General features: G+C 43.6%; 1 protein-coding gene across 2 annotated transcripts in view; it reads right to left on the bottom strand.

The window, feature by feature from the left end:
* HDLBP (high density lipoprotein binding protein) overlaps window positions 1–18,663 on the bottom strand; it is a 94,854-nt gene extending 76,191 nt beyond the window's left edge. For both annotated transcript variants that reach the window (XM_073625773.1, XM_073625774.1), the window contains exon 1: window positions 18,573–18,663. The gene's annotated coding sequence lies outside the window, so the exon portion shown is untranslated. The remainder of the gene's footprint in view (window positions 1–18,572) is intronic.
* Window positions 18,664–24,253: the final 5,590 nt, after the last annotated feature.

The raw sequence follows: 24,253 nt of genomic DNA, 5'->3' as shown, positions 1-24,253 counted from the left end.
TCCCACACATTCCTAGTGAACCATCACTATAGCAGGCTACCGTTCCTAGTGAACCATTACTATAGCAGGCTACCGTCTTATCTAACAGAAATCCAACAGAATGAGGAAAGAAGGGGCAAACAGGGTTAGCCATTACCAGATATTCAGGAACTTCTGTCCAATCAGAATGATCTGCCATTTGAGTATAGCAAAATACACATTCCTGCAAATATGCCCAGGCACCTCTAAGTGCCTACACTTCATACTTATTAGCATTTTTTTTCCTCCAAAGGCAGCCCCTTTAACACAAACAGTTTAAAGATCTAAAACCAATATCACCGTTGTCCCTAGAGAAAACCACGATTATGGCCCATACACACTATACGAAAATTGGACAAAGAATACCGTTTTCGAAGCGATCGTACAATAAATCGGATCGTTAGTACAGAGCTTTCAAGAGCCGATCACAACAGTTCATCTGATATTATCCGATCAGACAAAGAAAAATTCTCGTATTATACCAGATCATACAATTTTTGTTTAACCACTTGCTTACTGGGCACTTAAATCCCCCTCCTGCCCAGACCAATTTTCAGCTTTCAGCGCTGTCGCACTTTGAATGACAATTGCGCGGTCATACAACACTGTACCCAAATGAAATTTTTATCATTTTTTTCCCACAAATAGAGCTTTCTTTTGGTGGTATTTAATTACAGCTGGGATTTTTATTTTTTGCTAAACAAACAAAAAAAGATGGAAAATTTTGAAAAAAAAAAAAATCATGTTTCATAGTTTGTTATAAAATTTTGCAAACAGGTGATTTTTCTCCTTCATTGATATGCACTGATGAGGCGGCACTGATGGGCACAGTTAAGGCAGCACTGATGGGCACAGTTAAGGCAGCACTGATGGGCACGGATGGGTGGCACGGATAGGTGGCACTGATGCCATATTGCTCCATGCAGCCTAGCCTTAAAACATACATAAGGAAAGGGAGCAGAAGAACCCACTACCTGGAAAGGCTTCCCCAAGGTCTCCTATACACACTGCCATGCATGCTTAAAGTGGGAGTAAACTCCTATCTCTGACTTTTATCTACAGGTAAGCCTATAAAGGCTCTCGGCTGCTGCCGCCGGCATCCTCGGTAGGGTAATCAGAAAGTGAAGCCGTGCGGCTTCACTTCCTGGTTCCCTACTGCGCATGTCGCGCTGCGCGTCCTCACTGGTCCCTGCTGCCTTCTGGGACCTGTGTGTCTCCCAGAAGACAGAGGGGGAGGACAGAGTAGGCGCCGGAAGTGACGTAGATCAACGCTGTGATCTATGCCAGGAAGTGGGAGCAAATACCTGTATTAGACAGGTATCTGCTCCCTCCTCCCCCCTGAAAGGTGCCAAATGTGACACCGGAGGGGGGGGGGGGGGGGGAGGATTCCAAAAAGTGGATGTTCCATTTTTGGGTGGAACTCCACTTTAAGTCATGGGTTGTGGATGAAATTGAAACTAGGTTTTAATAATATCTTAAAAAGGTCCTGGGAGAAGAGCCACAAATTCCTTATACTGCAACTGGCTTTCCACAATCAGAAAACACATGGAAAAACACTGAAACAAACTTTTCCTCCTGAAAGTTCCAGTTGCCTGCTGAACTTCTAGATAAACAATTGTGTAGATCAGTGCTTCTGACTTTAACTGGCCATACACTAATCAAAATTCAGCCAGTTCAGCAATGACCGTCCGAAATCCTATCCGTGTGTGGCCATCCCTGCTCAAAAGAATTGATCGTTTGACTTCTGTTGAAGGGACATGTTGGAAAATGTTTCTCAATCAGCTGATTGGCTGCAGCCAATGAGCAGTGTATTCTGACAGCTGTGGGTGCTGCAGTCAGAATACAATGTACTGGCAGTTGCTGGCTAATGATAAAAAAAAAAAAAAAAAAAACTTCTTATGGCCAAGCTTTACTCTGACCTGCATACTGGTGCTGGCTCAGGGACCCAAAAAAGTACTGAAGTCATTAGTTAAAGCTGAACTATATTCACCTTGGATCCAGCATCCCGGAGCTACCCACCGGCTGGCTTCCAGGTGTCAATTGTCAGCCATAGGTGACATCACTCCCGTGGATGCACATGAGTGCAGTCAACTTTGGCATTGCGGTAAACCTGACAAACAAGTATCAAAATATATATATATATATATATATATATATATCCCATTGCGTCATGGCTGAGAATCTGTCTTGTACTGGCAGAGCTTCGCAGGATAAGTAAAGGGTTTCAGATTAAAAATTCACAGTTCTGTCCTGAAACATGTCTTGACAGGCATGAAGGAAGTTTCTTACAAATGCACATCAAAGACTTCACACTAGTATTTGTATCATTCCCAGTCCCAAGGAATCAAAGATTGTATTGTACAATTGACACAATTCTATCAAATGTATGAAACCATTGCCCTTTTCCCATAGAAAAAAAGAACCGCCTTATCACTACGCAACTATGCATAGTTAGCGATAGTAGTGGCACTACATACAGTACTTATAGAAAAGAATCGTCCCCCTTTAAAATCACATTTTGTTGCTTTGCAGCCTGAAATCAAGAGTTTGTTTTATCCAGCTGTATTTACATCCAAGTGAAAGATATAACACCAACTTGTCAAGAAAAAAAAAACAGAATCACAGAGTTGGAAAAAGGATCGCCCCACGTGTCAGTAATTTGTTGGACCACCTTTTTCTGTATTTACAGCCTTTAGTCTGTTGGGATGTGTCTCTAACTTTGCACATCTAGACTTTACAACATTTGCCCACTCTTTGCAGAACTGCTCAGGTTCAGTTCATTTTTCTTGGGGACCGTTTGAGGACTGCAGTCTTGAAGTCATTCCACAGATTTTGAATGGGGTTTCTGTCTGGGCTCTGACTAGGCCAGTCAAGAACATTCAACTTTTCTATTTCTCCTTCAACCACTGTGTGGTCATTTTTGCTGTGTGCTTTGGGTGACGGGTCATTGTCCTGTTGGAAGGTAAACCTTCTTCCCATTGACAACTTAATGGCAGAGGGCAGCAGATTTTCCTCCTAATTTGATGGTACTTTGCCCCATCCATTTTTCCTTCTAGTCTGACAAGTGTTCCAGTCCCTGCTGCATTGAAACACCCCCATAACAGGATATTACAACCTCCATGCTTTACTGTAGGAATGGTGCTTTTTGGATGGTGAGCTGTATTGGATTTCTGCCAGTTTGGTGTTGAGGCCAAATAATTCAATTTTAGTCACATCTGACCATAACTTTAAGGTGTTTTGGCAAAGCTCAGTCGTGACTGCATGTGGCCTCGAGTGGCTTTTTTTTTGCAACTGTCCCATACAAGCCACCATTTGTGAAGAATGTGCGATATTGTTGTCACATGCACACAACAACCATTCTTTGTCAAAAATTCCTGCAACTGCTTCAGAGTTGCAGTAGGCTTCTTGGTAGCCTCTCCGACCAGTTTCCTCCTGGCTCTTATCCAGTTTGGAGCGATGTCCTGATCCAGGGAGGGTCTGTGTTGTATCAAATACCTTCCACCTCTTAATAGACTTCACTGCGCTTCTAGGAATTGACAAAGCCCTTGAATTTTTTTTTTATCCATCTCCTGACTTGTGCCTGTCCACAACTTTATCCCAGAGACAGTGCCTTGCCACCCGTAGTTGACAGTTTGCTTCAGTTGCATTATCAGGGGCTGAAATGCTTCAGGAAAGCTTTTAAATGCTGAGCTAATCAAAAACGACCACAGCTGATCACAGTTCAAACTCAAAAGACTGTGTGCCATGCTACACTACACTGATTGAGTTTACAAGTCATTTTTAGGAGGAGGGGGGGTGATCTTTTCCAACTCAGTGCTTGTTTTTGAATTAAGTATATACACAACTGGATAAAATAAACTGGGCATTTCCTTTCCTATACGCACTGTATATAAAGTATATATAAAATGTATTCTTAATGCAAAAGATTACCTTCTATTAGCATCCTCCAATTATTTTTTTTTTTGCTGCTGTCATCTGACATCCTGTTAGAGCAGTGGTTCTCAACCTGGGGGTCAAATGATGATTTGCCAGGGGTCACCAAATACTTAGCTGTTCCTGAAGCCTGCGCTGCTCTCCCAGCCTTTTTGCGGCCGCCCAGCAGGGCTGTCCCTGGAGCCCACAGCTGCCCACTCAGTCTCTTTGCAGCCGCCCATTCAGTTCACGGCATGACTGGGGGGCAGAGACTACAGGGCAGCTGACTGGTGAGGAATGTGAAGTGGAAGGGGCTGCAGGAGACCCTATCTTCTGATTTTGGCATAGGTGTCACTGCTACGAGACACCACAAAGTCGGAGACACATTGAGTAACACTACCTGGGATTATAGTTGCCATTAAAAGGTCCCCACTACAGTTCTCAGATCAGCAGATGACCTTGATCAAGAGCACCTAAATTGATCAGAACTCCCCGCCAACACTGCCACTTATCCCATTCCCCCCACCCCCACCCCCCCCCCCACCAAGGAGTAAGAGAAGGAATAAAAATAGAGAATACATGTAAGGGAGAGGAAAGGGGGGGGGGGGGGGGAGAACAAAGAAAAAGGGAGAGAAAGAATAAGAGAAAGAACAAGAAAGATGGCTAGAAAGAGGGATTGGGGGGGGGTCAAGAAATTAGGATAGTGAGAAATAAAAGGGAAAGAAAGGAGAACAAAGACAAAGAGTGGTACATCCTAAAATGTACCATAAGTGGTTTTAATATTGTACGAGTGTTGGGGACTCTAAAGTGTTAGGGAGTGCTAACCCATGTCCATGGGTTAGGGGTACAAATTACTTGTCTTGCCTTGGGTGCTGACAACCCACGCTATGAAAATAATTTTATGGTTGGGGGTCTCCACAACTTGGGAAATTTTATCAAGGGGTCACGGCACTAGAGGGGTTGAGAACCACTATGTTAGAGGGTGTCTATGTCTGTTCTCCATGGTTCTACTGTATGCAGTACCGTAGCCACCCTCTCTTGCTTGAAACCAAGAGAGACTATGGAGGATTTGTAGTGTGTATAGGCAGCGCATATAACCACAAATAATGTGCACTGCTCGTTCCAAACAAACAGAAGTGAGGGGGAAATGGAGGTTTGAGGACTCATGTGGGATATTACGAGGCAGAAATACACAGCAAGAAACCATTTCATGCAAAACGTAGAATAAGGAAATTGTTTTGCATGACTATTACAATGTTCCTTTACTTTATTTCTGTGAGATTTGTTATACTCTTGGGGGCAGAAAACCCAGACAATGCCTCACCATGTTGGTATATGGCCTTCATGGCACATTTACATACAGTAAGCATTTTCGGCACATTATGTTGCAATGATCTGCTACTAGTTTGCATGCTTAACAACTCAAACATGCAGAGTGAAAAAATTACCCCTCTGACCTGATCTTAACCACTTTAAGACCGGCCGCTGTTTGATGACGGCACAAGTCGCACTAAAGCTACGGCGATTCGCGCAGGCTCAGTTGCTGAGGAAGCGTGCCTGCGGATCAGGAGGACTCTATGTCCTCCGGCGGTCCTCAATTGCCTTATACACAGGCAGAACGGGGAAATGTAAACAAGGCATTTCCTCGTTTTGACAGGTGACAGGGATCTACTGTTTCCAGTGGTCAGGAACAGTGATCTGTCATGTCCCAGTAAGCCCACCCACCCCAGTTAGAAACAGTCATAGGGAACAGTTAACCCCTTGATCACCCCTAGTGTTAACCCCTTCCCTGCCAGTGACATTTATACAGTAATCAGTGGCTATTTTTAGCTCTGATCGCTGTATAAATCTCAATGGTCCCAAAAAAAAATGTCAAGTGTCCGATCTGTCAGCCACAATATCAGTTCCGAAAAAATAAAAATGCCATAAATCTACTGCCTATTTTGTAGACGCTATAATAACTTTTGCACAAACCAATCAATATACGGTTAATGCAATTTTGTTTACCAAAAATATGTAGAATACTACATATCGGCCTAAACTGATGAAGAAATTTTTTTAAAAAAATAAACGTGGGATATTATAGCAAAAAGTAAAAAATAGTTTTTTTTTTCAAAATTGTCACTTTTTTTATAGCGCAAAAAATAAAAACCGCAGAGGTGATGCCACCAATAGAAAGCTCTAATTGTGGGGGGGGGGGACACGTCAATTTTGTTTAAGTACAGCGTTGCACAACTGCGCAATTGTCAGTTAAAGTGACACAGTGCCGAATCGCAAAAAATGCTTTGGTCATTAAGGGGGTAAAACCTTCCGGGGCTGAAGTTTTGTAGCGGCTGACTTAAAAAAAAAAAAAAAATAAATTATAAACTAAATCACACATACACATGTCCCAGGATCCAACGATGTCCTCACCCGACCCGGCTCTTTGCTGGGCATCGGGTGCAAGCGTTGGCATCCAAACTGTGGGCAGCCAACTGACTCCTTGTGGCTTGACAGCCGGCTGTCCTTCTGACATGTCCCAAGAAGCTGCAGGGGGGATGGAAAGGGGCTGAACTTTCGTTTAGTCATGGTGAACTGACTGGAAGTTGGAGCAGGTACAGTGCATCCAGAAAGTATTTACAGCGTTTCACTTTTTCCACATTTTGTTACGTTACAGCATTATTTCAAAATTGATTAAATTCATTATTTTCCTCAAAATTCTACAAACAATATCCCATAATGACAATGTGAAAGAAGTTCGTTTGAAATCTTTGCAAAAAAATCCCATGTACATAAGTATTCACAGCCATTGCTCAATACTTTGTTGAAGCACCTTTGGCAACAATTACAGCCTAAATTCTTTTTAAAAACGATGCTACAAGTTTGGCACATCTGGTTTTCAGCAGTTTCTCCTAGCTCAGGACCTCTCAAGCGCCATCAGGTTTGATGGAAAGTGTTGGTGCACAGCCATTTTCAGATCTCTCCAGAGATGTTCAATCGGGTTTAAGCCCAGGTTCACATTTATGCGATTTGCAATTCCCAAAAGTAGTTTCTGTACTACTTTTGGTGACTGTGCGATTTCAATAGACATCTGTGCAGGAACCCACACAGATGTTTCTGAAATTGCCCCCAAAGTCGGAGTGACATGCGGGTATGAAATCGTGCGAGTTCAGCTGAACTCACACAATTTAGTTCCCGCAGCAGTGTAAACCTAGGCTCAGGCTGGGCCACTCAAGGACATTCTTGGCTGTCTGCTTAGGGTCGTTGTCCTTTTGGAAAATTAATTTTCGCCCCAGTGTGAGACCCAGAGCTCTCTGGAGCAGGTTTTCATCAAGGAGGTCCCTGTACATGGCTGCATTCATCTTTCCCTCGATCCTGACTAGTCTCCCAGTTCCTGCCGCTGAAAATCATCCCTACAGCATGATGTTGCCACCACCATGCTTCACTGTAGGGATGGAATTGGCCAGGTGATGAGCAGTGCCTGGTTTCCTCCAGACATGATGCTTGCCATTCAGGCCAAAGAGTTCAATCTTTGTTTCATCAGACCAGAGAATTTTGTTTCTCATGGTCTGAGTCCTTCAGGTGCCTTTTGGCAAACTCCAGGCGGGCGTTCATGTGCCTTTTACTGAGGAGTGAAAAAAAAAAAAAAAAAAAAGAAAGAAAAAAAAATTCCTTACACACAAACTAGGTGGATAGAAGAGTCCCCCTTCCTTACTGGCACATTGTGTTCTGACAGCGGCACCCAGCACTGTCAGAATACACTGATCAGAGTCTGCAGCCGATTGGCTACTGATAAACTGAAAATTTTCCAACAAGTCCCTTCAACAGAAGTTAAACTGTTAAAATGTATCCTGGTATCTACTTATATGCTTCTGGAAGTGTGGTTAGGTGGGAACCGTTATATACTTATGGTGGACAGGCCCCAAAGTTAGATGTTTCTGGATACGCGTTCATGCCCGACTATAACCATGGTATATATTGTCAAGACTGCTCGGGTTGATTTTATTGAGCCGATCAAAAACATTCCCAAACACACTCAAATGTTAATTTGTGTTATATTAGTGGTGGCCAGGATAGCGATTGCCATGGCTTGGAAAAGCCCTGTGGTAGACTCATCCTTGTAGAAACGCAAACTTACTTAGATTATGCTTAAAGCGGGGTTCCACCCAAAAATGAAACTTCCACTTTTCGGACCCCCCCCTCCCCCCCGGTGTCACATTTGGCACCTTTCAGGGGGGAGGGGGGGAGCAGATACCTGTATAATCCAGGTATTTGCTCCCACTTCCAGGCATAGATCAATGCAGTATCGGCGGCTATCTACGCCACGTCTGGCCCCTCCTCTGTTCAACCCCCGCCTTCTGGGAGACACAGGTCCTAGTGAGATCGTGTAGCGCGACTCGAATATGCGCAGTAGGGAACCAGGCTGTGAAGCTGCAAGGCTTGACTTCCCGATTCCCTTCCCAAAGATGCCGGTGCCTCCACCCGGGAGCCGAGGGACAGATCGGCTTCGGGTGAGGACATCGCGGGCACTCTGGGCAGCCAAGTGTCCATATATTAAAAAAAGTCAGTAGCTGCAGTATTTGTAGCTGTTGACTTTTGATTAATTTTTTTTCAGCGGAACTCCGCTTTGATTAAAAAAATTGTTAGTACACTTCGAGATAAACAAAATCGATGTTTTACAACATTTGGAATCCTTGGCTGTCTTACCTACAGCTACCACCTGAATAGTGGTGGACTGGTGGTTGGGTATATATAATGGCTTACAAAAATAAGCCATTATATACCCGATTTCAGAGCACCGCTTACAAGACCGGCCGCCCCTCTCCTCACTCAACCTGACAGCTGCAGCGGACAGACACACTGACGTCAGTCGGGAGGGGAGGAGGAGAGAGGGCGGTGGGTTACGCGAGTGCCGAGCAGCGCTCTGAAATCAGGTATAGAACAACTTATTTTTATAAGGCACAGACACTGGGGCACACATTATTAAACAGAGGATAGTGAGAAACTTTAAAAGTAACTTCAGCAGCAGGAGGGGAGGGGGTGGGCACTGAGGACAGACAGGAGAGCTGCGGATGACGAAGGCACGTAAACTGACCACAGTGTCAGGGCTCAACAGCCATAACAAACCGTGGTCAGTTTACAGGGGGGAGGGGATAGCCAGGCAGGATCATCCAGGTATTGCAGGTGTTACAAAGGGCCAAATGACACAGCACAATCACTGTGCTGTTATTAATGCTTTACATTTTCAATTTTAATTTTGTTATTTTTTTTTAAAGGTAAAAATCCCTTTAAATACTATTTTGTTCTATACACTTTTTTGATTGTTTCGTTGAACACCTGTACACTTGCTTTAGGAAAATCTTGTATTTTACTTTTTGTAAAAAACAAACTATTGAAATAGAAATTTGGACGCTCCTTGCTGGACCAGCAGAGGTTTGATCAGTGTATGGCCAGGTTTAGGATACATTCAAAGGCCAGCGCTGATGCAAATCAGTGGATCCTTGCTGGCAAAGCTAAACTCTGCATGCACACAATGTGTGAAAAGCTGCAGCGGCTGTCAGGTTTGTACTCTGACCTAATCAATGTGTGGCACCACTGCTGTTCACGTGTAACTGCTCTGACTATCCCTGGATACAGACAGTTTGATGGCATGTCAACAATATTTCTGGCCATACATAAACTGGCTGTAGCCAATTGTTATTTGCTTCAGTGCAAGTGTGCACCCCACTACTGTATGTGTGCAGAGGTGCCAGATTGGTAGTTTTCACCTTTATCCTTTGCTGCTTTTCAATGCCGCAGTTGCATCTCCTGCAGCTTCTTTGAAGCCGCACCTTGTCTACATGTACTCTGATGGCTGCAGGTTTCCTAAAGGTGACAACAGCAGACCACACCTGTATAATGGGTGTTGAATTGGTCACTTTTTAGTCTCAATCAGAAACTCATGTGAGGGCTTAACACCAGCAGCCACGTCCACTGGTGTGCACTGATCCAGATCAGTGCAAGGTTTACTTATGAAAATGTTACAAAGGGACAATACATGAATTTCTTTTGGCTTTGGTGTGGTGTTAAAAGTACTGCACGCTATATTTTTTTCAAAGCGCTGCAATGGTGTGAACTGGCATAAGGAAATGGATTTTTGCATTGAGACCATGCCCAATCCCAATGTACCTGGCGCGAATGGGCGCCGACACAGGTACCATGTGGGAGTGCAGAACAAAAAGACAGGAACAGAGTACTGTTGCCCTTTAACAAGAAGCCCCTGAACAAGGACCTTCAATGCAGGGTCCTTGTTCAGGGTCTTTCTGATCAAGGATCCAGATGTCTGAGCCTGAAAACGACTACCATCCAGGCTAGGACACCCATCCATAACCAAAGTCATGCGCTCTGTGTGCGGCTACATGCAAAAAGCAGCAGCCACTGTAAATCCCCCCAATCACTTTAAATAGGCCATCCGGCCGCTGCTGATTGCTTGCATGTCCCAGTCATTGCTGCTGCAAGAATCTGCTGATGCTTGCTGCTGGAATACAGTGGCCGCAGCTACCCGGCCGTGTGAAAGAAGCCTTTTACTTCCCAAAACAAAATTAAAGAGGAAGTCTTATTTTTTACTTGTACCTACAGGTAAGCCTATATATCAAGGCTTGTCAGTAGGTACTGTGAATATCTCCTAAACTTGCAGTTTAGGAGATATTCAGAGGGCATGCAGTCGATGTCACTGTGCCGGACCCTTTAGAGCCCGTACCGTAAACAGGGGTGGCTCTCTCACGCAGTAGTGACGTCATAGAAGCTCTGGCCACTCACAGCGATGTCACTGTGCCGGACCCTTTAGAGCCTGTACCGTAAACAGGGGTGGCTCTCTCACGCAGTAGTGACGTCATAGAAGCTCTGGCCACTCACAGCGATGTCACTGTGCCGGACCCTTTAGAGCCTGTACCGTAAACAGGGGTGGCTCTCTCACGCAGTAGTGACGTCATAGAAGCTCTGGCCACTCACAGCGATGTCACCGTGCCGGACCCTTTAGAGCCCGTACCGTAAATAGGAGTGGCTCTCTCACGCAGTAGTGACGTCATAGCAGCTCTGGCCACTCACAGCGCCGGAACCCGCGAACCTGGAACACACACCGGGGAAGAGATCATCTTTCTCAGTGGTGTGTGGGCACCACTGGAGGGTTTTGTTCTAAGGCATCTCATGCCTTTGTGTCAGTTTTTTTTCTGGGTTTACAACCTCTTTAACTAGCAAGGTACACTTGTTCATATTAGCACTCCCCCTGCCAAACCCCATCTGAAAGGGTATGAAAAAGGAAATCACATTTTTAGCCACTTAGCATGCAAGCTGATGTACATTATGTACAGCCGTTAGGGAACAGTGCCTCATGCTCTCGTGGTTTCCCCTTTTTATTCAACTTTATTGAAACGACAAAAAACAACATTTCATTTTTTTCTGTGCACTACGGCAGAGCTGTGGTTTGGCGACATGAGCCTTTAGGTGCACTGTAACCCACCTCAAGGCAGTAGGGAATACTCAATAATGCCAATTACTGATAACTACTTTTGGTGTCATGCGACAGGTTTTTTTAGACTAATGAAAAACGATTACCGTTTCTTTAGAGTTATGAAGAACGGTTCACATATGTGCGAGAGACGGTATGCAGCGTGATTTCAAAGCTCAGTCTGGTGCGATTTCATTCAACGGTTCAGGTGTGATTCAAATGTGAATTATAGTGTATGAGATTAGGAGTCGCACTTGAACCAGACTGAAATTACACAGGACTTTTACAAAATTGGACTGCGGCCAGCTCGCACATATGTGAATGGGCTCCACAGAAAATCCTTTTGGTTTACATGTCATTCGAAAACGCAGTTCAAAATGCATCCAACTTCACATATGTGAACCGAAGGGGTGGGTTTTAAGCCCCATACACACAGGATGAATATTGGGCGTTATCGGCCGATTCAATAGAAATCAGCTGACATTCATGTGTACGGCAGCCAGTCAGATAGAATCTGGCTGAACATCTGGCTTCTGCCAAAGGGCCATGACTGAAAAGATCTGCCAATCGGCATCCGATCAGCACTTTCAGCCAATGGCTGAGAGCGTGGCTGGAGTGTTCTAGTTGGGGGGCTGTCCCCCCATCAGAACACAATAGCTCAGCGGGGGAGATCGATGTACTAACATCAGAATGTTGGTACAGGATTTTCTCCCGACTCTTCAGTTTTTTTGTTCAGCTCGCTGGGTTGAACGTTAAAAACAAAAAAAACAAAAAAACAACCACCTGATAGTGTGTACTAGGCTTTAGGATCGGAGCATTTGCACAAGTACTCGTGCAAATGCTTAGTGTACAGGAGCTAGGATGAGTGCAGAAGATCTCCAAATCATTATTCAACCGTGATTTCAGGGTATACTGCTTGAATAATGATTTGGAGGGGCGGCTTAACACATAGTATAGGCCCCGATACAAATATCAGGATTGGTGCAACATGACCAGGCACATAGAAAACAATTGTTCAATTGTTTATTGTGTGCCCTGGGGTTTATCTGTACAGATCAAAAAAGCTTAACTAAACTGGTGGGAATGAGCCCTCACCCACCACCACTGTCAAACCAGTGTAACATTTAACAAATTTTCGCAACAAGCTTTGAAGAAACTGTTTCCTTGCTTGAGTAACCTAAATTAAAGGCTGTTACATCTGCATATGTTAGGCTAAATCAGCAGATGTTCCATAATTACTTTGCAAATAAAGATTTACAATTAAGAACAATTTAGCACAAGCACTGAGGCAGAGCTGTAATAAAACATTACTAAAAGACTCCACAACAGTTCACAACCTCTCTTCACAAACGCATTGTGTACTTAACAGGAACAATACAATTTAAAGCCATTAAAAAGAAGAAAAAAAAAAAAACGACTTTTAAGACTGGTGGGCTGACAACTCAGAAAACATTGGTAGATATTGTGTGCTTAAAGTGGACTTTTCTTTCCGGTCTGGAAATAAGGGAAAGGGGAAGACACACTGGGTCACGTTCCGCTTGAGATCTTTATTCAACAACCACCGAGAAATCGTATATGGGAATGGTGGAGTGTCCACCCTGGCTTGCTGTAATCTACCAATTACAAGTAAAGCAGTAAAAACTTTGATTTGTAGGCAGACTTGCTTAGAGAGAAGCAATAAGGAAGTGCTAGATGCATAGACGCTGTACAGCGCACACGAGGGATCAGCGAGGATCAGTGTCACAGGCCACTGAGTTGGCAGGTGTGTATGTGCTGAGAAGGAGGTTCACACTCAGAGCATGGAGCAGTGGAAGGCTGGAGGTTAGTGATCAGCAGGGACAGGCCCCTCTGTACTGCCACCTCAGCACAGCCTGTATTACCGGTATGGGGGAGGGGACGATTTAAAGAGACAGAGCTCCCTGCCAGCTCAGCATACACTACACACTGCTTTCCAGCCCAGATTAACCCTCTGGCTGCTTGAAAATCCACTTAAAAGCTGTTTAGAGAAAGTATCCCTAATTAAAACTCAAACACAGCCAATTAAAACCTATCCACATTCATCTTTTACAAGTCTGGTATTACGAAACTTGAAACAGGTTACCACCATATGCTAAACAAATTCATACATGACCAAAACTGCTCGCAAAAAGTAAAGATCACATTAAGGTTGTCGAAAATTCTCCAAGACTTCCTCTTATTTTTTTAAAAAGGTGTTTATTTTGATTTTTGTAACATAAAAACAATAAAAACACCAAGCCTTCCTCTTAAATAAAACTTTTTCCAACCAATCGCTGAAGTCTTACAATGTTAACCTTTAGATGCATAGAATTCAGCTGGTATAAAAATGTAATAATGTGACAAGATATTACACAAACTAAACTCAAAACTCAGAAACCACAATAAATGTATCCAATTATTGTTGCTTTTATTGCCCAACATGTAAATAGATCTCATTCAATATTGCCATTTAAAATAAGCAAAAGTTAAACGAAAGTCTTAAAAAAAAAAAAAAAAAAAAAAGGAGAGAAGCTTGCTTCTCTAACAGAAAGATTCCTTCATTTGCTAGAATGCTTGGAATTATGGAATGCAAGCCGAAAGAGCAGTACTGCTGCATGAAAATGTCTTCATCAAGCCGGACATGGGGGTGGCTACCCGACGCTACACATGGGACTAGGACCAGCGCAGGGCAACCGGGTGCAGACACAAGTCTACTCTGTCAACGCGATCTGGGCTGGTATTAGAAAGGCAACAAAGATATTCTGAAGGCAGATAATAGATTTTAAGAGGTGATAAACTCTAGAGATAAAATGTTAAACAAAATTTGTTTAACAAAAGGAGGCCTTCATGGCGATAATCTTACCCAAAAATCTATTCCAACAAACCAGTTCTTCCTATACATTAGTCATTCTATAGGACAACAGGTAACTGGACACTATTCCAATATGGCTCATGAATACAAGGAGTGAACAAGCAAGTATATCAAGAAAGATGGACTTCCCATAAATAAGTTAAATACTCACCCCTGCCCAGTCCACTGATTGCTGCAGTAGTAAGGGGTTATCATCCACTGAATTTTTCAGAAAGCAACACTTGCAGGAATGTTTGATTCCTAGTCCCCAACTGAGACCAAATGCACTACAGTGCAGTGTAAATATCTGACAGCACATCACAGATCTTCAAAATAAGTTTGAACTTTTTTTTATTGAAGAAAGGTCAGATAGCAGAAGAGTGCAACTTTTCAAGCCACACAGGACCCCTTCATCAGCCATGTGATTATCATCACATGCTCGAGAAAGGGGTCCTGCACAGCCCCGAAACTTTGAACTCTGATTTGATCTTTCTTCAACTTTCTTCAATAATAATAAAAAAAAAAAAAAAACGTTCAGACTTAAGCCCCTTTTACACATGTGGACAGCAGATCTGCCTGCTCAGGCAGGTGACAGGTCTGCTCCCCATATGAAGGCGGGTGTAAACATACATATCCATTTACATCCGCTGCTCCATAGAGGGCAATGGATAATCCGATCGGGTCCGCCTAAAAAACGGATAGGTGGGCCTGCTCAGTCCACCCAAGTGAAAGGCGGCTTTATTCTAAAGATCCAGGGTGTGCTAGCAAATATTTACCCTGTACTATGCACGTTCCAGTCTCCAGCTAGCGTTTGCCGCAGCACCCAAAACTTTAGAGCCCATTCCAGGAAGATGTACAATAAGAATATGGACAATCAACTTCAGTACAGGACACAGTAGTGTAGTGTAAGGGCCTGAGAATTAAAGCACTGAAAGGGACTCTGGATGGGGGTAGTGTGGGTTGGTTGGGAGACCAGGAATCTGACAATTCTGAACAGTCAGTATCTGAAGACTCTTCAGCGGTTTCCGTTTATTTTATTTATTTATGGTACTTATATATCACATCAGTCCCTACCCTCCAGGAGCTTACAATATAATTGTTTAGCAGGAAGTCCAAAATAAGGAGGGGATGTGATTTATATTGATAAACATAAAACTATAAACTTTGAAAACCAGAGAAATTATTTATTAAACAAAAAAAAAAATCTAGGCAGCACACAAAATGAGTCCAAATCATTTCATCCAGCATAGAAATTTTAAAGCTCAACTAGACAGAGGAGTCCAATACACCTATAAATCAAAGCAAATGTGTTGGGTGACTGCAGACACCCTTCTGAAATTGTAGATTGCCTGGCTGTGCGGTTGTCCCCTATCTAAAACTCCTAGTGCACAGATCAGGAAGCTTATCTGTAGATTTTCCCAGTTCAGTGACAAAGTATAGAGGCAAGAAGACTGGCATGACAGCCAGGCCTCCAAGTATTTTCAGCTAAGTAAACTTTGGCAGCATATGTGTCATGACAGGTTTCCTTTGAATTGGGTCAATGTTATTGACCATTTCCTATTTGCGGTAAAGTGAAAGTAACAAGTCTGAGATAGCATGCAACTCTCCTTATAGGTCTGTTATGCAGGGCTCAACACTTGGAGAGCCAATCATTAGACCCAATAACTGTTACATGGGGGAGAGGCTTAGTCCTGTGTAAGCTTTAACCAAGCACAACTTGGGAACTTACACAGGGCTTTTTTTCAGGAATCCAGTGATTGAACATGACAGTACTACAGTGTGGGTAATACAAGTATGAGCAGTGAAGGTGCTGGGATAACAAGTGAACCTGTGGCTTAATATTCAAAGCAAAATGTCCCTTCAGAAGTACCCGTTAAGATGAACTGCTTCTGGCTCCTAAATTCTATATTCTGACAATCTTAAACAACTTTTAACCCTGCATATGGATCATAAGTCCAACTTCAAGAGGAAAACAGGGGCAAAGTGAACATATACTTCTGAAAAAAAATAATAATAAAAAAATAATAATTAGAGATACCTTTCTAAAGTCAAACTCATTTAAAAACCGACAAATGGAAGGAAACTCGAGAAGCAAACTGAGAAATCAGATACATTTTCAGCAACGTGCTTACAAGTCACAGGGGAAAAGTCCCAGAGTTCACATATTTAAGAAGTCCGGTGCTAGGTTCAATAGCAGAGATTGCAACACAGACTTGTCCCTGGGAGCTGGATTAGGAGGATTTCACCTCCCCCTCCTCTAGCTCTGCATACCCCTCCCACCACAGGCCTCTTTCTATGCCAACGTCACCACTTCAGGCTCAGGTTGAATCTCTGCTTCCAGTTAGGTATGGAGTGGAACACGAAGGTAGCACACAGCAAAAAAAAACACTGAGAGAAAAAATAAAACTTTACAAAGTTACATACAATTCTGAACTTCGCCATTCACAGTTGTCAGTAATATATTGCCTCCAACAATGAGCCAGAGAATATAGGCCATACAAAAACACTGAACATTATATTGACTGAATATCACATCAATATTGACACAGGGTTTTCATTCAGCTGAGTAGATACCAACAGCTTCACGGCTACCATAAAGCCCATATGCTGTATGCAACCCGACTGGCTTTATACATGGTTTAAATAAAGACAATGGGAAGGAGGCTTTCATCTCATCTAATGACTACATACTGGGGGACCAAGGCACAGTCATAAAACCGTGCGCCATAGCTTTACTGGGCAACCCAACAAACATACGCCTATGAATTTAAGCACAAAGCAATGTGCAATACTCTCAAAGCTCTTTAATGGATTTCGCATTCTAGTTAAGTAGTGTGGGAAATTATTAGATAGATAGATAGCAAAACGCTGTGCTTCGTGCAACACAAGATCTGAATTGGAGGTGTGTGAATCAAGCAGGGAAAAGCCGCACATTTAAAAAGAAATGTACAAATATAGAAAGGCAATAAAAATGGTGCTGCACTATCCCTTAAATTAAATTGAACACAAGTTGCATAAAACTGAAGTCTAAATCATAACAATTAACAATACATGGGCTGAATAACCATATGGTTTTGTAACCCATTGACTGTAAACTGTTTTGATATAGACACATTGCACACTTGAGCTTTATGAAAGTGTGTGTATATGTATATATTTCTCCCCCCCCCCCCATTTACTAGCCACTTTAAAGGCCAGGATTACAACCATATGGGTCAGGCTGGATGGCTGACAGATCACTGACTTCTACGAAGAATAAAAATGGCAGCAAAACTACTTTCACAGAAAACATCATGCTAGTGCAGCTTCGACTTGAAGTTATTTCAGTGCGATTTTGTAGTGCATTTTTGAATATTTTATTCATACTTCATTATTTTATAGATGCAGGAGACTGGCAAAAACTGCCACAAATGCACTAAAATGCATACACGTGCATTTTAGGTGCTTTTCTGTTGAAGTCTTAGGGGACAAAATCATTCTGCAATTGCACTAAAGTAGCACACATAAAAACACACTGCGCTGTATTGATGTGAACAGGCACCGATAAAAATAATGTAATATTCCAATGCCCTGCGATTCTGCGGGACTGCAGTCCCATCTGAAAGCACACTAGTGTGAGCCGGGCCTAAAGGATCGAGACGTCCCAAGCTGAGATGTCATGTTTTTGTAGGAAAGCGGAATTAACCAACACCTTCCTGGCCTTTGTGCAGCCTGCAATAATCACGCTGCAGCTTCCATGAGAAATAAGTAGATGGGGAGGGGACAAGTAATGGTGCACAATATCATAATCAGAAATAAATGGAGCACAGCAGGTATCAATCACCTGTATCCATCCAAACCTGAAGGATGAGTTCTGTACATATAAATAGCTGTAGAAGTGTCATGTCTGCTATGGTTGTGCAGATCAGTGGAGTTAAATGGGACCCACGTAGGGATAGCCTGAGGACATTTAAGGACTAATCATCCTACAACATAGGAGGGCTGGCTACAAGTTGTGATATAGATGGGAGAAGCTATGATGGCGATCAGGTGATCGTAGTGCAGAGGACAGGGATCACCAAGGAGAAGGACATGATCACACAGCGGCCATACAGAAGATGAGGCATCGTACACTGCCCTCCATAGCCCAACGACAAGTGCTCCAGTGTACACGCAGTCCTGCCTTGTGTTTACTCCACGTAGGCAGCAGCACCCACCTCCCTCCCTACTACACACTTCCGCTGGCTGCCCCCACTACTAACACCATCCACCGGCCACCACTGCAACACTCCCAGCCCCCCACCTCCCCTTCCCCCGGAACCGTCCTCCCCTGACTCCCTTTACACTCACTCCGCGTCCCGATCCGCTGACTGCCGGGGAAAGCTGCGGCCGTCTCGTCCACCTTTTATATAGAATACGGTCCGGCCTATCAGCTAAGGGAACGTCATCTGCCGCGACACGTCAGCCTGAGGATGGGGCTGGAGAATGCAGGGAGAGAAGGAAGCGGAAACGGATGTGCCCTGACAGGAAATAGATTCTCTTTTTTTTTTTTTTTTTTTTTTTACTACTGAAACTTTACAAACGTGTGCAATTGTGACACGTTGTACTATATGGGCAGGGAGAAAGGTACAGATGGGATTCAGAAGGGTTAGAGGTCATAGCAAGAAGTTTGTATAGTATTGGATATACCAAACAATTTTTTTTTTAACTACTTGACCCCTGGAAGGTTTACCCCCCTTCATGAGCAGGCCATTTTTTTTGTGAAATGGCACTGCGCTACTTTAACTGACAATTGTGCGGTCGTGCGATGCTGTACCCAAATAAAATTGATGTCCTTTTTTTCCCCCACAAATAGAGCTTTTTTTTTTTTGTTTGTGATATTTGATCACCACTGCGTTTTTGCGTTTATAAACTTTTTTTAAATATATTTTTTTACTTTCTGCTAAAAAACATCCAATTAAAAAAATTGGAAAATCAAATTTCGTCATAAAGTTTAGGCCAATATGTATTCTACATATTTTTGATAAAAAAAATCCCAGTAAGCATATATTGATTGGTTTGCACAAAAGTTATAGTGTCTACAAACTAGGGGATATATTTATTTATTTTTATGTTATTTTTTTACCAGTAATGGCGGCAATCAGAGACTTATACCAGGACTGCGATATTGCGGTGGACATTCTGACAATAACTAAAACTTTTGACACTTTTTGGGAACCAATGACACTAATACAGTGATCAGGGCTAAAAAATATGCACTGTCCCTGCACTAATAACACTGGCTGGGAAGGTGACATGCTGGTAGGTTAATTGGCTTCTGTCCAAAATTGTCCCTATTATATGAATGTGAGTTGGGGACCTTGGATTGTGGGCTTCTTGAGGGTAGGGGACCGATGTGAGTGTGCGATGTACGTGTGGAGCGCTGCCTAAATTGACAAAGCTATATGGGTACCTTAAATAAATAATATATAATAGAGGAGAATGAGACACAATGTACAGGGATAGGGACAATTGTAGGCACGCACACTCACTCAGGTTGAACTGGGTGGACTGGTGTCTTTATTCAACCTTACAAACTAAGTAACTATGTGTTAAAAAGGAAATAAACACTGCCTCTTTTTTTTCTGACCTGCAAAGTAAAGGCATAATGTGCTAGTATGCATCACATACTAGAGTTGCCACCTCATCCCTTTAAACCCAAACACATATGAATTACACAGGTTCTGAGGCTAATTTAATGAAGATAAGGAACCAAGTGATTTTAAGTACCACCTTAACCACTTAAGGCCTGAGGCATTTGGCTGGCCAAAGACCAGAGCACTTTTTGCGATTTGGCACTGCGTCACTTTAACTGACAATTGCGCGGTCCTGCCACGTGGCTCCAAAACAAAATTGACGTCCTTTTTTCCCCACAAATAGAGCTTTCTTTTGGTGATATTTGATCACCTCTGTGTTTTTTATTTTTTGCGCTATAAACAAAAAAATAGCGACAATTTGAAAAAAAACGCAATATTTTTTACTTTTTGCTATAATAAATATCCCCAAAAAATATATTTAAAAAAAACATTTTTTTTCCTCAGTTTAGGCCGATATGTATTCTTCTACATATTTTTGGTACAAAAAAAATGATTTATTAAATTTATTTAATTATTATGGTAAAAAAAAAAAATATTGGTTTGCGCAAAAGTTATAGTATCTATAAAATAAGGGATAGTTTATGGCATTTTTATTAATAATTTTTGTTTTTAATAGTAATGGTGGCGATCAGCGATTTTTATCGAGACTGCGACATTATGGTGGACAGATCGGACACTTTTGGCGCCATTTTGGGACCATTCACATTTATACAGTGATCAGTGCGATTAAAAATGCATTTATTACTGTGTAATTGTGACTGGCAGTGAAGGGGTTAACCACTAGGGGGCAGTGAAGTGTGTCCTAGGGAGTGATTCTAACTGTGGGGGGGGCTGGGGTATGTGTGACACAACACTGATCACCGCTCCCGATTACAGGGTGCGGTGATCAGTGTCAAGTGTCACTAGGCAGAACGGGGAAATACTTGTTTACATCAGCATTTCCCCGTTCTTCCTCTCCATGAGACGATCGCAGGTATCCCCGCGGACATCAAGTCCATGGGACCCGCAATCACACTCACAGTGCTTGCGCCCGCAAACCGCTTCTTAAAGGGCAATGTACAGGTACGTTAATATGCCTAACGGCCAAAACTAAGGTTCACTATTCTGTACTCCTACTCCTAGACCTCTCTGCTGCCTTCTATATGGTTAACCACCCCCTCCTCCTCAAAAAACTCCATTCCTTTGGTCTCCGTGACTGTATTCTTCGCTGGTTTTCTACCTACTTATTTAACCGCACCTTTAGCGTTACCTACAATTCTACTGCCTCCTCTCCTCTTCCCTTCCCTTCTCTGTTGGGGTCCCTCAAGATTCTGTTCTTGGACCTCTCCTATTTTCAATCTACACCTCCTCCCCGGGTCAGCTGATAGCCTCCCACGACTTCCAATACCATCTCTACGCTGACGACACTCAAATCTGTTTCTCTACCCCTCAACCCACTCCTTCAGTCTCCTCACGTATCACTATTTTACTATTAGATATATCAGTCTGGATGTCACACCACTTCCTCAAACTTAATCTATCCAAAACCAAACTTATAATTTTTCCTCCCCCACGTGCCTCTTCCCCTGATCTCTCGGTCAAAATTGATGGCACAACTATCAGCCCTTCCCCACATGCCAAGGTACTAGGAGTAGTCCTGGACTCTCCTTTAAGCCCCATGTCCAATCACTGTCCAAATCTTGCTGCCTCAACCTCCGGAACATCTTCAAAATACGCCCCTTTCTAACCAATGACACAACAAAGCTCTTAATTCACTCCCTGGTAATCTCTTGCCTCAATTACTGCAACTCCCTCCTCATTGGTTTACCTCTGCATACTCTATCCCCCCTTCAGTTTATCACGAATGCTGCTGCCAGACTCATCCACCTTACCAACCGCTCTGTCTCTGCTACTCCTCTCTGTCAATCCCTCCACTGGCTTCCACCCAACAAATTAAATTCAAAATACTAACAACTACCTACAAAGCCATCCACAACTCTGGCCCCAGGTACATCACTGACCTAGTTTCAAAATACCAACCTAATCGTTCTCTTCGTTCTTCTCTAAACCTCCTGCTCTCTAGCTCTGTCATCACCTCCTCCCATGCTCGTCTCCAGGACTTTTCCAGAGCCTCTCCAAGCCTATGGAACTCCTTACCCCAATCTGTCCGTCTATCCTCTACTCTATTAGCTTTTAGACGATCCCTGAAAACCCTCCTCTTCAGAGAAGCCTATCCTACCCACACCTAACAACTGTATTTTTATTTTGTCCATCTGATCATCCCCCACAGCTACTCCCCTTTGTTCCACTTGACCCTCCCTTCTAGATTGTAAGCTCTAACGAGCAGGGCCCTCTGATCCCTCCTGTATTGAATTGTATTGTAATTGTACTGTCTTCCCCGATGTTGTAAAGCGCTGCGCAAACTGCTGGCGCTATATAAATCCTGTACAATAATAATAATAATGCCTGTACGCGCCCTTCTGCCGACATATATCGGCGTGAGCCGGTCAGCAAGCGGTTAATCAGCCACAGAACCTGTGTAATTAATATGTGTTCAGATTTAAAGGGATGAGGTGGCAACCCTATTGCATATTAGCACATTATGTGAAACTTACCTGCAAACTAAGCCCTCGTCACCGATGGAGGCCGCATCCATCTTCGCCTGGCTTCCTTCCGGCTCTGTGACTGACCAGAGCCACATGACGTCACTCCTACACATGCACGCAAAAGCCGCCAGTCATGGCACAGGGCTCTGATGAAACGGCACCGGCGGCCGTTCCTTCAGAGCTCATGCGCTGATTACTTCATCGGCGGCGTCTACAGTAAATATCTCCTAAACGGTGCAAATTTAGGAGATATTTACAGTACCTATAGGTAAGCCTTATTATAGGCTTACCTATAGGTACAAACAATCCAGGGAAGTTTACTTCCCCTTTAACATCAGGGGCAATCAAAGGGTTAACTGTGTGCATGTGACCGGTGCGAGGTGATTTTACTAGGGGAGAGATTAAATGTATTCCCTGCTTTGCAGAGACACAAACTCCATCCCTTCCCCCCTGTCAGAACAGCGATCTGCCTTGTTTACATAGACAGATTGCAGTTCTGTGTGTCTGCATAATGATCGGCGGGTACCAGAGGACATTGAGTACCCGGCACCCATTGATGGGCTTCCACTGTGTGTAATCACAGCAAAAGCAAGCCACCGGCAGGACAAACGCGCACCCCCTACCCAGAAGTACGGGATCACGTATAACAACATGATCTGGCGCACCGCAGGGGGCAGCATCAGACATGCATGTGAAGAAACAGCGTATGGACGTGTAATGCATAACAAAACAAAAAACTGTTACCAGGGCCATAGAGGACCAAGTTAAGTATTAGGTAGATATCACGGGCTATAATACTCCACTCCTTGGGGAACAGCAATCTGTAATGATAGCCTTCATATCAAGAATGAAGAGAGAAAAAGGAGGAAAGAGAGAGAGAGAGGAGAAAAGTGAGAGAAAGAAAAGAGAAAAGGAGAGCGGTCCCAGGAGAGGGCGAGCACCAGGGATGCGGGACCCATACAAGCAAGATTTTCAGAAATTTTGCATGTGAGTCCCTCGATATACTGGACATCTGCTCATCAAAGCGGTTATTCTGATTTTCTCCCTCTGGAAGGTAACAGCTGGGGTCATCCAGGCTTGGACGGTGGTCCGCTTGGTAGAAATAAAGTGTTATGAGGCCAATTTCTGCTGGGGTGCAAAGAGGCCTGGTATAGGGCAATGCAAGAGAGCCAACTGGGCATCTGCAATAGGCCAAAGATTGGGTATAATACTTTCAAGTGATGGTTGTGTTTTGCCTGCAAGGGATGCACAGTTGTTCCGGTGCATCCACATGCAGGTGTCCCATTCATGTCATTCTGTGTTAAAATAAAAGTGGGTGCACTGAAGGAATAGGTGGGATGGCCTGTGGGCGGATTCGGTGAGACAACCCGTGGATGGGCAATGGAGAATGTTGGGGGCCGGGGGCCCAGGCCTAAAGCTGTGTAAGGGGCCCCAAAATTTCTGATGGCTGCCCTGGATGTGCACCCCAAAGCTCAAACACACATATGTCTTTCTCTGCAGTCTCAGCTGCACGGGGCAGTGAATGAATGAGACGTGCTCTGTGCTGAGTGGATTCCTGTTCATTCACAAACGGAAACGTAGGAAACACAGTTTACTATACTTTAGTTATGAATGAACACAGTGAGTGAGTGTGTTCATTTAAAAAAGGAAGGGGCCGGTAAATTACATATTTACTGGCCCCTTTCCCTACTCTCCATCCTGAAACATCCCCGCAACAGAGGGGGGAGGGGGGGAGAGAAGAGAGAAGCCAACAGGACTACAGGGCGGGGGGGCGACAAGGCGAGGGGAAGCCCGGCAGTAGAAGGGATCG

Source organism: Aquarana catesbeiana, linkage group LG04, assembly GCF_042186555.1.
Source record: "Aquarana catesbeiana isolate 2022-GZ linkage group LG04, ASM4218655v1, whole genome shotgun sequence".
Lineage (NCBI taxonomy): Eukaryota > Metazoa > Chordata > Amphibia > Anura > Ranidae > Aquarana > Aquarana catesbeiana.
The sequence above is the reverse complement of the archived record's forward strand: the minus strand, read 5'-3'. Positions and strand labels throughout refer to the sequence as shown.